The sequence below is a fragment of the Prionailurus bengalensis genome, chromosome B4, assembly GCF_016509475.1.
Source record: "Prionailurus bengalensis isolate Pbe53 chromosome B4, Fcat_Pben_1.1_paternal_pri, whole genome shotgun sequence".
Lineage (NCBI taxonomy): Eukaryota > Metazoa > Chordata > Mammalia > Carnivora > Felidae > Prionailurus > Prionailurus bengalensis.
Genome location: NC_057358.1, coordinates 116,765,209 through 116,776,244, shown reverse-complemented (window position 1 = coordinate 116,776,244; position 11,036 = coordinate 116,765,209). Strand labels below are relative to the sequence as shown.

The following is an 11,036-nucleotide window of genomic DNA, read 5'->3' as shown; positions in this document are numbered from 1 at the left end:
GAGGGCATGATATTAATCCCATCATAACAGAGTTCCAAAAAGGTCAGGCCTACAACCCTAAGTCCTTAGAAGCCTTAGTCCTACAGCTAGATGAGACCTCAGTGTTCAACATAGGACCAAACCCAGGGGGTAGTGACTTGAGAAATAGGCTCACAGGTACAAGACTAAATACCAGGTTAGAGGGGAACAAGGGGAATATTATTAGACAAAAGGCCCAAACAAACCAAATGTCCAAACCAGTTATTCCCCAGTGTAAGAGTGGGCCAGCTACCACCAGGGTTTGGATCCTCATGGACAGAGTTGGGGCAGGGTAACCTCCCTAAAACATCCAAGAGTTGGTACATGCTGAGAGGTAAGTCCCAGTAAATGTTCTTGAAGAGTTCCAAGTAGCAAGCCAGGTAATCAAGATCAGTGCAGGTCCAGTGGAAAGAAAGCATGATCTAGAGCCAGTAAAGGAGCCAGGGTAGGCCCTGGGCAATGACCATATATGGAATTTGCCCATTTTTTGGCTGTTGTGTAGGGCTGAATAAAAGGTACAGGGTGAGAGTGGGAGAGACAGAAACAGAGAGACAGAGACTAACAGATTGACAGACTGTTTAGCTCCAAGTTGGAACTCTTAAAATGTTTGCTTCCTTTTCTTCCTCCCAAGAAGAAGTCGCAGCACTCAAAAAAGAACATAAAAGGACACCTGGGTGGCTCAGTCAGTTGAGTATCTGACTCTTGATTTCAGCTCAGGTCATGATCTCATGATTTGTTGGATGGAGCCCCGCATCAGGCTCTGTGCTGACAGCTCAGAGCCTGCTTGGGATTCTCTCTCGCCCTCTCTCTCCCCAAGTAGATAATCTTTAAAAAACAAAACAAAACAGGGGCACATGGGTAGCTCAGTCAGTTGAGTGTCCAACTTCAGTTCAGGTCATGATCTCATGGTTCACGAGTTCGAGTCCCACATGGGGCTCACTGCTGTCAGCACAGAACCAGCTTCAGTTCTTCTGTCCTCCTTTCTCTCTCTGCCCCTCCCCAGCTCACACTCTCTCTCCCTCAAAAATAAATAAACATTAAAAAAAAAACAATAGAACATAAAGCTTTCCACCCCTGGATGCCACCGAGTAACCATCATTAAAGTCTCCCCTCCTACCACCATCATGTCTAAGTCAGAGGCTCCCAAAGAGCCTGAACAGCTGCAGAAGCTCTTTATCAGGGGTTTGAGCTTTGAAACAACCAATGAGAGTGTAAGGGGCTATTTTGAACAATGGGGAATGTTTATGGATTGTGTGGTAATCAGAGATCCAAACACCAAGCACTGCAGACCCTTTGAGTTTGTCACATACGCCACTGTGGTGGATGCAGCCACAAATGCAAGGCCACACAAAGTGGATGGAAGAGTTGTGGAACCAAAGAGGGCTGCCTCAAGAGAAGATTCTCAAAGACCTGGTGCCCACTTAATTGTGAAAAAGATTTTTGTTGGTGGTAATAGAGAAGACACCATCTTCTTGGATGGTGATGAAGAACACCATCTAAGAGATTATTTTGAATAGTATGTGAAAACTGAAGTGACTGACATCATGACTGACCAAGGCAGTGCCAAGAACAGTTTTGCTTTTGTAACATTTGATGACTATAACTCCGTAGACAAGATTGTCTTTCAAAAGTAACACACTTTGGGGCACCTGGGTGGCTCAGTGGGTTAAGCATCCAACTCTTGATTTCAGCTCAGGTCATGATCTCATGGTTTGTGAGTTGGAGCCCTGTGTTAGGCTCTGCACTGACAGTGTGGAGCCTTCTTGGATTCTTTCTTTTTCCCTCTGTATCTGCCCCTCCCCGATGCTCGCACATGCCCTCTCTCTCTCTCTCCTCTCCCACTCATGTGTGCTCTCTCTCTCAAAATATATATACCATACTGTGAATGGCCACAACTGCAAAGTAAGAAAAGCCCTATCTAAGCAAGAGGTGGCTAGTGCTTCATCCAGACAAAGAGGTTGAAGTGGTTCTGGAAACTTTGGTGGTGGTTGTGGAGGTAGTTTTGGTGGGAATGACAACTTTGGTCATGGAGGAAACTTCAGTGAGCTGGTGGCTTTAGTGGAAGTCCAGGTGGTGGTGGATATGGTGGCAGTGGAGACAGCTATAATGGATTTGGTAATGATGGAAGCAATGGAAACTATAATGATTTGGGCAATTATAACAATCAGTCTTCAAACTCTGGACCCTTGAAAGGAAGAGATTTTGGATGCAGAAGCTCTGGCCACTATGGCGGTGAAGGCCAATATTTTGCCAAACAATGAAACCAAGGTGGCTATGGCGGTTCCAGCAGCAGCAGTAGCTATGGCAGTGGCAGAAGGTTTTAATTACTGCCAAGAAACAAAGCTTAGCAGGAGAGGGAAGCCAGAGAAGTGACAGGGAAGCTACAGGTTACCACAGATTTGTGAACTCAGCCAAGAACAGTGGTGGCAGGGCCTAGCTGCTGTATACAAAGAAGACATGTTTTAGACAATACTCATGCGTCCATACACATGGGCAAAAAACTCGAGGACTGTATTTGTGACTAAGTGTAAACAGATTATTTTAGTTTCTCTTCTGTAGAAAATGTAAAGTATTCCAACAAAGGGTTTTAATGTAGATTTTTTTTTGCACCCATGCTGTTGATTGTTAAATTGCCTCATCATGTGTCTTTAAAAAACACACAAAACATAAAATTTGGAACACTTCCTCCCTCACTTTGCCTAAAGGTCTATCATGACTTCATATCATTCTTACTATTCATTATTTCAAAGAGACAACTTTTTTTTTCTAAAATCAATCCAATGGGTTCATCCTGACTCATCGTTCATAATCTGATCCTCAGTCCTTCCTTTTCTAGAGAAATGTTAGTTCCAAAGAACTCAAGGTCTCTTGCAGCCACTTTTACCAGTGATGAACCTTGCTTCATCCAAAAGTACCTCCCTCACCTGCCTCAGCCTTGGCATTGAAGCTTACCATGCATCCAACTGAACTTCAGGGCACTGGGTAGCTGAATAGCTAATCTAACTTCGGTGGACTGCCCCTCCAGCTCCTTGTTCCAGAATTTCTTGGAAACTACCAGAAAAGTCCACTAGAGGTCACTTTACTGCCACATGCAATGGATAGGGAATTTCAGTTTCATTTCCCCCAAAATGGTTATGAAATAAAGTGTTGATGTTAAAGTTCTAAGAAAATATGAAAACAACTTGGGAATTACCATGTCTTTCCATGCCACGGTGCAGAGTGCTCCCAGAATTTCAAACACAGGAGGCTGAAAGTGCTTATGGAAATTATAAAAAATTGAGAGGAAATCAGTTTATTGCTTCCTAAAAGCCACATTCATCACTTATTCCTTCATACTAGACCAGAACCCATATGACTCCACAAAGACACTAGAGCAGGCAGGGTTCCTAATTTGGAGATGGTATATTCTTAGGTATTGGAAGGTCTGTGAACCTCTAAAATTGTGTTTTTCTGAGGATAGAACGATCCTCAAAGAAGTTTAAGAGATGAAAGACTCAGAAATGGGAAGAGCTGCTTTTTTTTCACCAAAGAAGATTGAAAGAGAAATTTGGGCTCAGAAACCCCCTCCAACACTAAGATTTTCTCAGCCAGCCAGAGACAGATCAAGGAATTGATATTTGAGCCTCTGTCCTTTAGAAAGGACCTGAGTGGCAGCAACTGAAAGGCTAGCAAAACTTCAGCATTCCCCACCAAACTAAAAGGTACAGAATAAACGATAATTATGGTTAAGGCAGAATGCAACCTAAAAACAAAGAGAAGATAACATGAGAATGGCTCCCCAGGACCCAAAACCCCAGGCACTAGGGACAAATGGGTTAGAAAAAGGGGTGGAAACCCTCAGTGTGATGCAGATTTGTTTGAAGTGGAGTGACCAGCTACTAAATAGGGGAGTCCCCACAGATCAGCTCACCCCTCCCCCACAGCCCTATGTGAGCTCATAATACCTACCCTTCTGAAAGCAGTTGCCTCATAGGGATTCAAACTGACCAAAATGGAAAGCTTTGGATGAGTGGAGCTGGGGTCTGCCATCGGTATAAAGTCTGAGAATTCAGAAAGTTCTGAAGTGTGGGCAGGTGAGCCTGAAAGAAAAGAGAATTCAGAGAACTGTGATTTATTTCTGTCCCATTAGGGATGGAAGATGCTTTGATATATACTTAAACCATCTCTGGGGAGTTTAGAGTTTAGGATATTTTGGAAAATAAAGGCTTTTGTTTTTGACTGTTACTCCTGATCCTTCCCATCTATTAATTAAATTTGACTTATTAACTTATTAGCAAAAATCCTGTCCATTTGAAGATGGTGCTAGGTATCCTTGTACCAAAATACTCTCCCTAATCCTCTGGGGAAATGACTATATTCACTTGTCTCAGCACTGGGCTTCTTCAGAAATGGTCACGCTTATGGAAAGTTTTATACTATGTCTCAAAAGCAATCTAACCGGAATCCTAGAATGGAATCATCTCAAAATAGAAGCATGGTCTAATTTTGTAGCAGTATGCCATCTGTATAGTCCTAAAGATACTAAACAGGTTCTTTTTAAATCAAAGGATCAAACAGGCACCTCTGTGTACAAGCACTTAGGAAAAAATGAGCCAAATTTATATTTTCAAGCCAATAGCATCCAGTAGACTACACAAACAAGTAGAAACAAAACCAAGATATACTGCAAGACTGATTCCAACTCCAAACAAATTCTGTGACCTTCTCAGGTCTTTTACCTTGCTACCACAGATATTCCACTTGATCTGATATTTAGCATATTAATTACAATGTAAAGTATAAGGATTCAAAGTCCAGGCATTAATCCCTTGGAAACCCTAAGATCTAAGTGCCAATGTAGCTATTTTCTAGTTTTGTGATTTTGAAATTATTTAACTTCAGTTTCCTTATCTGTAAAATGGAAATAATAAGATCTACTTTGTAAGGATTAGGAAAGGAGGTGTGTGTGTACTTGAGTTATCCCAGCCTCCTCTCAGATGACAGGGTAAGCCAAAATACAATGTACTCTACAGAAAACACTTGGAGAAACAAAAGTCTCGTATAAAGAACACTAACTGATAAATCCATAATGATACAGAGCATACTGAGGGTTCACTTCTGCCATCACACATAATAAAAATAGACTAAAATTTGTTTCAGATCTATTAAAATTGTTCTTTCAATCATTTGTAGGACAAATAAAAAGGTACCAGAAGACTTGTTTCTACTCAACATCAGAAAAAGTTACCAACAGCAGTCCTAAAACAGAAGGGCTGCCTCTGGAAACTGTGAGTCCTTTGTTACTAGAATCATAGGACAAGGGAAGATGATGGAAGGGAAATGAGGAGGGCACTCAAAGATGTCCAGATGTCAACCACTTGGCTGGACTTTATCAGGTCTCTTCCAAAGCTGAAAACTTTTTTTTTTAACTTTGATTTTTTACTTTTGATTTAAGATATATTTAAAACGTCAGATTCTCTTTTTTTCATGGTTTAGATACTATTGAATTCAAATTATTTGCATTTTATTTAAAATTATTTTTTAAATTTAAATCCATATTAGTTAACATATAGTGTAACAATGATTTCAGGAATAGAATTTAGTGATTCACCCTTACCTACATGTTGCACCCAGTGCTCATTCCAACGAGTGTCCTGCTTAATGCCCCTTGCCCATTTAGCCCATCCCCACACCTAACACCCCACCAGCAACCCTCAGTTTGTTCTCTGTATTAAGGGTCTCTTATGGTTTGTCTCCCTTTCTGTTTTTATATTATTTTTGCTTCCCTTCTCTTATGTCCATCTCTTTTGTATCTTAAATTCCACATGAGTGAAATCATGATATTGGCGTTTTTCTGACTGACCTATTTTACTCAGCATAATACACTCTAGTTCCATCCACCTTGTTGCAAGATTTCATTCTTTTTGATCACCAAGTAATAACCGTTGTATATATATACCACATTTTCTTTATCCATTCATTCATCGATGGACATTTGGGCTCTTTCCATACTTTGGTTATTGTCGATAGTGCTGCTGTAAACACTGGGGTGCGTGTGCCCCTTTGAATCAGTACTCCTGCATCCTTCGGATACCTAGTAGTGCAATTGCTGGGTCATACGGTAGTTCTATTTTTAATTTTTTGAGGAACTTCCATACTGTTTTCCAGAGTGGCTGCACCAGTTTGCATTCCTACCGCAGTGCAAAAGGATTCCTCTTTCTCCTCATCCTCTCCAACATCTGTTGTTGCCTGAGTTGTTAATGTTAGCCATTCTGACAGGCGTGAGGTGGCATCTCATTGTGGTTTTGATTTGTATTTCCCTGGTGATGAGAGATGTGGAGCATTTTTTCATGTGTCTGTTAACCATCTGCATGTCTTCCTTGGAGAAGTGTCTATTCATGTCTTTTGCCCATTTCTTCACCAGATTATTTGTTTTTTGGGTGTTGAGTTTGATAAGTTCTTTATAGATTTTGGATACTAACCCTTTATCTGATATGTCATTTGCAAATATCTTCTCCCATTCCATCAGTTGCCTTTTAGTTTTGCTGATTGTTTCCCTCACTGTACAGAAGCTTTTTATCTTGATGGGGTCCCAATAGTTCATTTTTGCTTTTGCCTTGCCTGTGGAATCATGTCAGGTAAGAAGTTGGTGTGACCGAGGTCAAAGAAGTTGTTGCCTGTTTTCTTCTGTAGGATTTTGATGGCTTCCTGTCTTACGTTTACTTCTGAAACTGGACCACCTTCTTACACCATTTGAATTTATTTTTGTGTAGGGTGTAAGAAGGTGGTCCAGTTTTATTCTTCTACATGTTGCTCTCCAGTTTTCCCAACACATTTGCTGAAGAGTCTATCTTTTGTCCATTGCATATTCTTTCTTGCTTTGTCAAAGATTAGTTGTCCATATGTTTGTGGGTCCATTTCTAGGTTCTCTCTTCTGTTCCACTGATGTATGTGTCTGCTTTTGTGCCAGTACCATACTGTCTTGATGATTACAGCTTTGTAATACAGCTTGAAGCCTGGAATTGTGATGCCTTCAGCTTTGGTTTTCTTTTTCAGGATTGCTTTGGCTATTCGAGGTCTTTTGTGGTTCCATACAAATTTTAGGATTGTTTGTTCTAGCTCGTGAAGAATGCTGGTGTTATTTTTTAGGGATTGCACTGAATATGTAGATTACTTTGGATAGTATCAACATTTTAACAATATTTTTCCAAACGATGAGCATGGAATGTTTTTCTATTTTGGGGGGTCTTCTTCAATTTCTTTCATAAGCTTTCTATAGTTTTCAGTGTATAGATTTTTCACCTCTTTGATTAGGTTCATTCCTAGGTACTTTATGGTTTTTGGTATGAAAACTGTTTGCTAGAGAATTACAGAAGGATATTCTATACCAAAACTACACTCATGGGGCACCTGGCTGGCTCAGTTGGTAGAGTGTGTGACTCTTGATCTCCAGGTAGTGTGTTCAAGCCTCACTTTGGGCATAGACTTTACTTAAAAACAAAAACAAAAATTATACTCTTGATCTACATTACTACTCTTGTTCAACTTTCCAAAAAAGCATCTTCCTACAGTGGTTGCACTAACTGAAGAAAAAATGTTCACATTTTCTGCTTCTTTGCAATTACAGTAAAACTTTGGTTTGTGAGCATAGTTTAGTTTTGGAAACATGCTTGCAATCCAAAGCACTTGCATATCAAAGCAAATTTCAAGAACCATTGGCCCACTGTGATCATGTGACATTCAGCATCACATACTACTTGCATTGCAAGACATCACTCATTTATCAAGTTAAAATTTATTACAAATATTTGCTCATTTTAAGGAACACTTGCAGAACAAGTTATTCCAATCCAAAGTTTAACTGTATTCCTAAAAACACTCATTCACAGGAGCTAGAAACCTAGCTCTAGGACACAGTGGCTTAAAAAGCAAAAGCTAGGGGCGCCTGGGTGGCGCAGTCGGTTAAGCGTCCGACTTCAGCCAGGTCACGATCTCGCGGCCCGTGAGTTTGAGCCCCGCGTCGGGCTCTGGGCTGATGGCTCGGAGCCTGGAGCCTGTTTCCGATTCTGTGTCTCCCTCTCTCTCTGCCCCTCCCCCGTTCATTCTCTGTCTCTCTCTGTCCCAAAAATAAATAAACGTTGAAAAAAAAAATTAAAAAAAAAAAAAAAAAAAGCAAAAGCTATAGGAGGGCCTGGCTGGATCAATCAGTGGAACGTGTGACTCTCAAACTGAGGTTGGAGCCCTACATTGGGTGTAGACAGTACTAAAAAAATAAACTTAAAAAAAATAAGTGAAATAAAATGTTTTTAAAAAGCAAAAGCTACACTAATGACATAAAAAAAGAATTTTATAGCATTGTTCAGCTTGTTCAGAAATGAAACAAACTTTTATGTATATATTTGAATTCAATTCTCTAGTTTATCTTCCTAATGAAATACTCACCTGTTTTCCTAAGAATTGTAAGAAAAACAAAAATATTATCAGAGCATCTGAAGGCTCTTAACATTAAAATAAGCTATAAGCCACCAAATAGATGTGTGTGGCATACCTAAAAGCAGACCCAAAGTTGACAGCTGCCAGTTGTCTCAGTGTATGTATAGACCAAAGCACTGTACATAGTAGAAGTAAGTATACATAGGAATTTCTGGAGTCTTCCTGGATTCAAATCCTGGTGTTGCTACCTGTTAACTACATGGCCTAAAACAAGTTACTTGATCTCCATACCACAGTGTCTTCATTTCTAAATGGGAATAACAGTATATACTTCATGGGCTTAGTGTGAAGATTAAATGACAAAATACTTACAAAGCTGCATGCATAGTCCCTGGGCATAAAAGTGAGTGTTTATGAAATAATAGATACCATTAACACAATAGCTCCCACTGGATAGGTGATAGACTTGTTAAATATTTTTAAATGAAATTTTTTTATAAAAACAATATATGCTTATTGTAGAATGTGGAAATGACTACAAAGAATTTAAAAAGGATATTAATCACCCATAATCCTAACAATTAAAGAAAGAACTATTACATTTGGCGTATTCCTTCTAAATATTTTTTTCTTGTATATTTTTCCATGGTTGAGGATCTTATGTTCACAGTCTGGTAGACTGAGGAATAGGTTTAGAGCTGCACCTTCTTCAGTGTCATAGGTGAGATGACAGATACCATGAAAAACTATATTTTCCTCTTTTTCATTATCTTTTTTTCCCAGGACTTTACTATCTACATAGTAAAGACATAGCCCTGTAATCCCTGGCTACTTTTTTTTTTTTTTAAGATTTTATTGGTAAGTAATCTCTACATCCAACATGGGGCTCAAACAACCCCAAGATCAAAAGTTACATGCTCTAGTTCTACCAGCTGAGCCAGCCAGGTGCCCCTCCCTGGCTTCTTAATGCGAACTTTCTCACTTTCAAATATAAGCACCTCAGGAGGTGAGGTACCCACTTCTGTAACCCAAACTTCTCTTCTCCCTTTTTCTCCAATGCCAGACTGGCCCTGAAGAATTCCTCCCCTGGACTGTGTAGAGACAGATGTTTAGAAATGGAGTTTCTTCCCACCATGATTTCCTTTAACATTTTTTAACTATAAAAATTACATAAAGTGGGGCACCTGAGTGACTCAGTTAAGCATCCGACTCTTTTTTTTTTTTAATGTTTTATTTATTTTTGAGACAGAGAGAGACAGAGCATGAAGGGGGGGTGGGTCAGAGAGAGAGGGAGACACAGAATCTGAAGCAGGCTCCAGGCTCTGAGCTGTCAGCACAGGACCCGACGCAGGGCTCAAACTCACGGACCGTGAGATCATGACCTGAGCCGAAGTCGGACGCTTAACCGACTGAGCCACCCAGGCGCCCCAAGCATCCGACTCTTGATTGCAGCGCAGGTCATGATCTCATGGTTCTTGAGTTCAAGCCCCACATCAGGGTTCTCTCTCTCCCTCCCTTTCTGTGTCCCTCTCCTACTCACACGTGTGCACTCTCTCTCTCTCAAAATAAATAAATAAACATTTTTTGAAAATTACACAAAAATTCACAGAAATAATTACCCATTTGTCCCTATATTAGATGTATAGCAAACAGCAGTGTCTGGCTGGCTCAGTCAGAAGGCCATGCAACTCTTGATCTCGAGGTCATGAGTTCAAGCCCCACATTTGGTATAGTGAGTACTAAAAAAAATTAATAAACTTAAAAAAAATTTAAGAACAAATAAATAAAGATGTATGACCAATATAACTTTAAATTGGATCATCAAGAAATTGATCTCTACTCTATAATAAGGCACAATGGTTGTCAGAGTTACAAATCATCATCTGCTACCATCTAATCTAGTACCTTTTTTTTCAAGATTTTATTTTTGGGGTGCCTGGGTAGCTTAGTTGGTTAAGCATCCAACTCCTTTCGGCTCAGGCCATGATCTCATGGCCATGAGATTGAGCCCCAAATTGGGCTCTGTACTGGGAGTGGAGCCTGCTTAAGATTCTCTCTCTACCTCTCCCTTTGCCCTTCTGTGCCTTGCTTGTGTGCAAGTGTGTACTCTCTCAAAAAATATATGTATATATTTTTTATTTTTAAGTAATCTATATACCTAACACGAGACTCAGACTTAACAACCCTGAAATCAAGAGTTAAATGTTCTACCAACTGAGCCAACCAGGCAACCCTCTAATCTAGTACTTTTAACTCTGTAGTTCATTCTTACCATAGCTATTGCTATCTTCAGCAACAAAATACATCACCATAGTAAGGTACTATCACCACTATGAGCAAACACATACCATTTATCATGCACCTAAGTAATTGGCTACGTCTATTTTTACATATATTAGCTCATTCAATCCTCAAAACAACTCTGTGAGATCACCCATTTCACAGGTAAAGGGAATCTGAATGAAGGTCTGTTTTGACTCCAAAATCACTGAAATTTTTTTCTAATTAATACTCTGAAAATCCTTCCTGGTCACACCTAGTTCCAGAGTTTTGACACGATAACATTTCATAATACTCTAACACAATCTTTTTTTTAATGTTTATTT

The 11,036-nt window shown here is 39.8% G+C and overlaps 1 protein-coding gene and 1 pseudogene across 1 annotated transcript in view; both read left to right on the top strand.

The window, feature by feature from the left end:
- Window positions 1-1,021: 1,021 nt before the first annotated feature.
- Window positions 1,022-2,460, top strand: LOC122473697 (annotated as a pseudogene).
- A 1,497-nt stretch (window positions 2,461-3,957) lies between these two features.
- USP44 (ubiquitin specific peptidase 44) overlaps window positions 3,958-11,036 on the top strand; it is a 53,090-nt gene continuing 46,011 nt past the window's right edge. The window contains 2 exon segments of the mRNA XM_043562170.1: window positions 3,958-4,091; window positions 5,191-5,285. The gene's annotated coding sequence lies outside the window, so the exon portion shown is untranslated.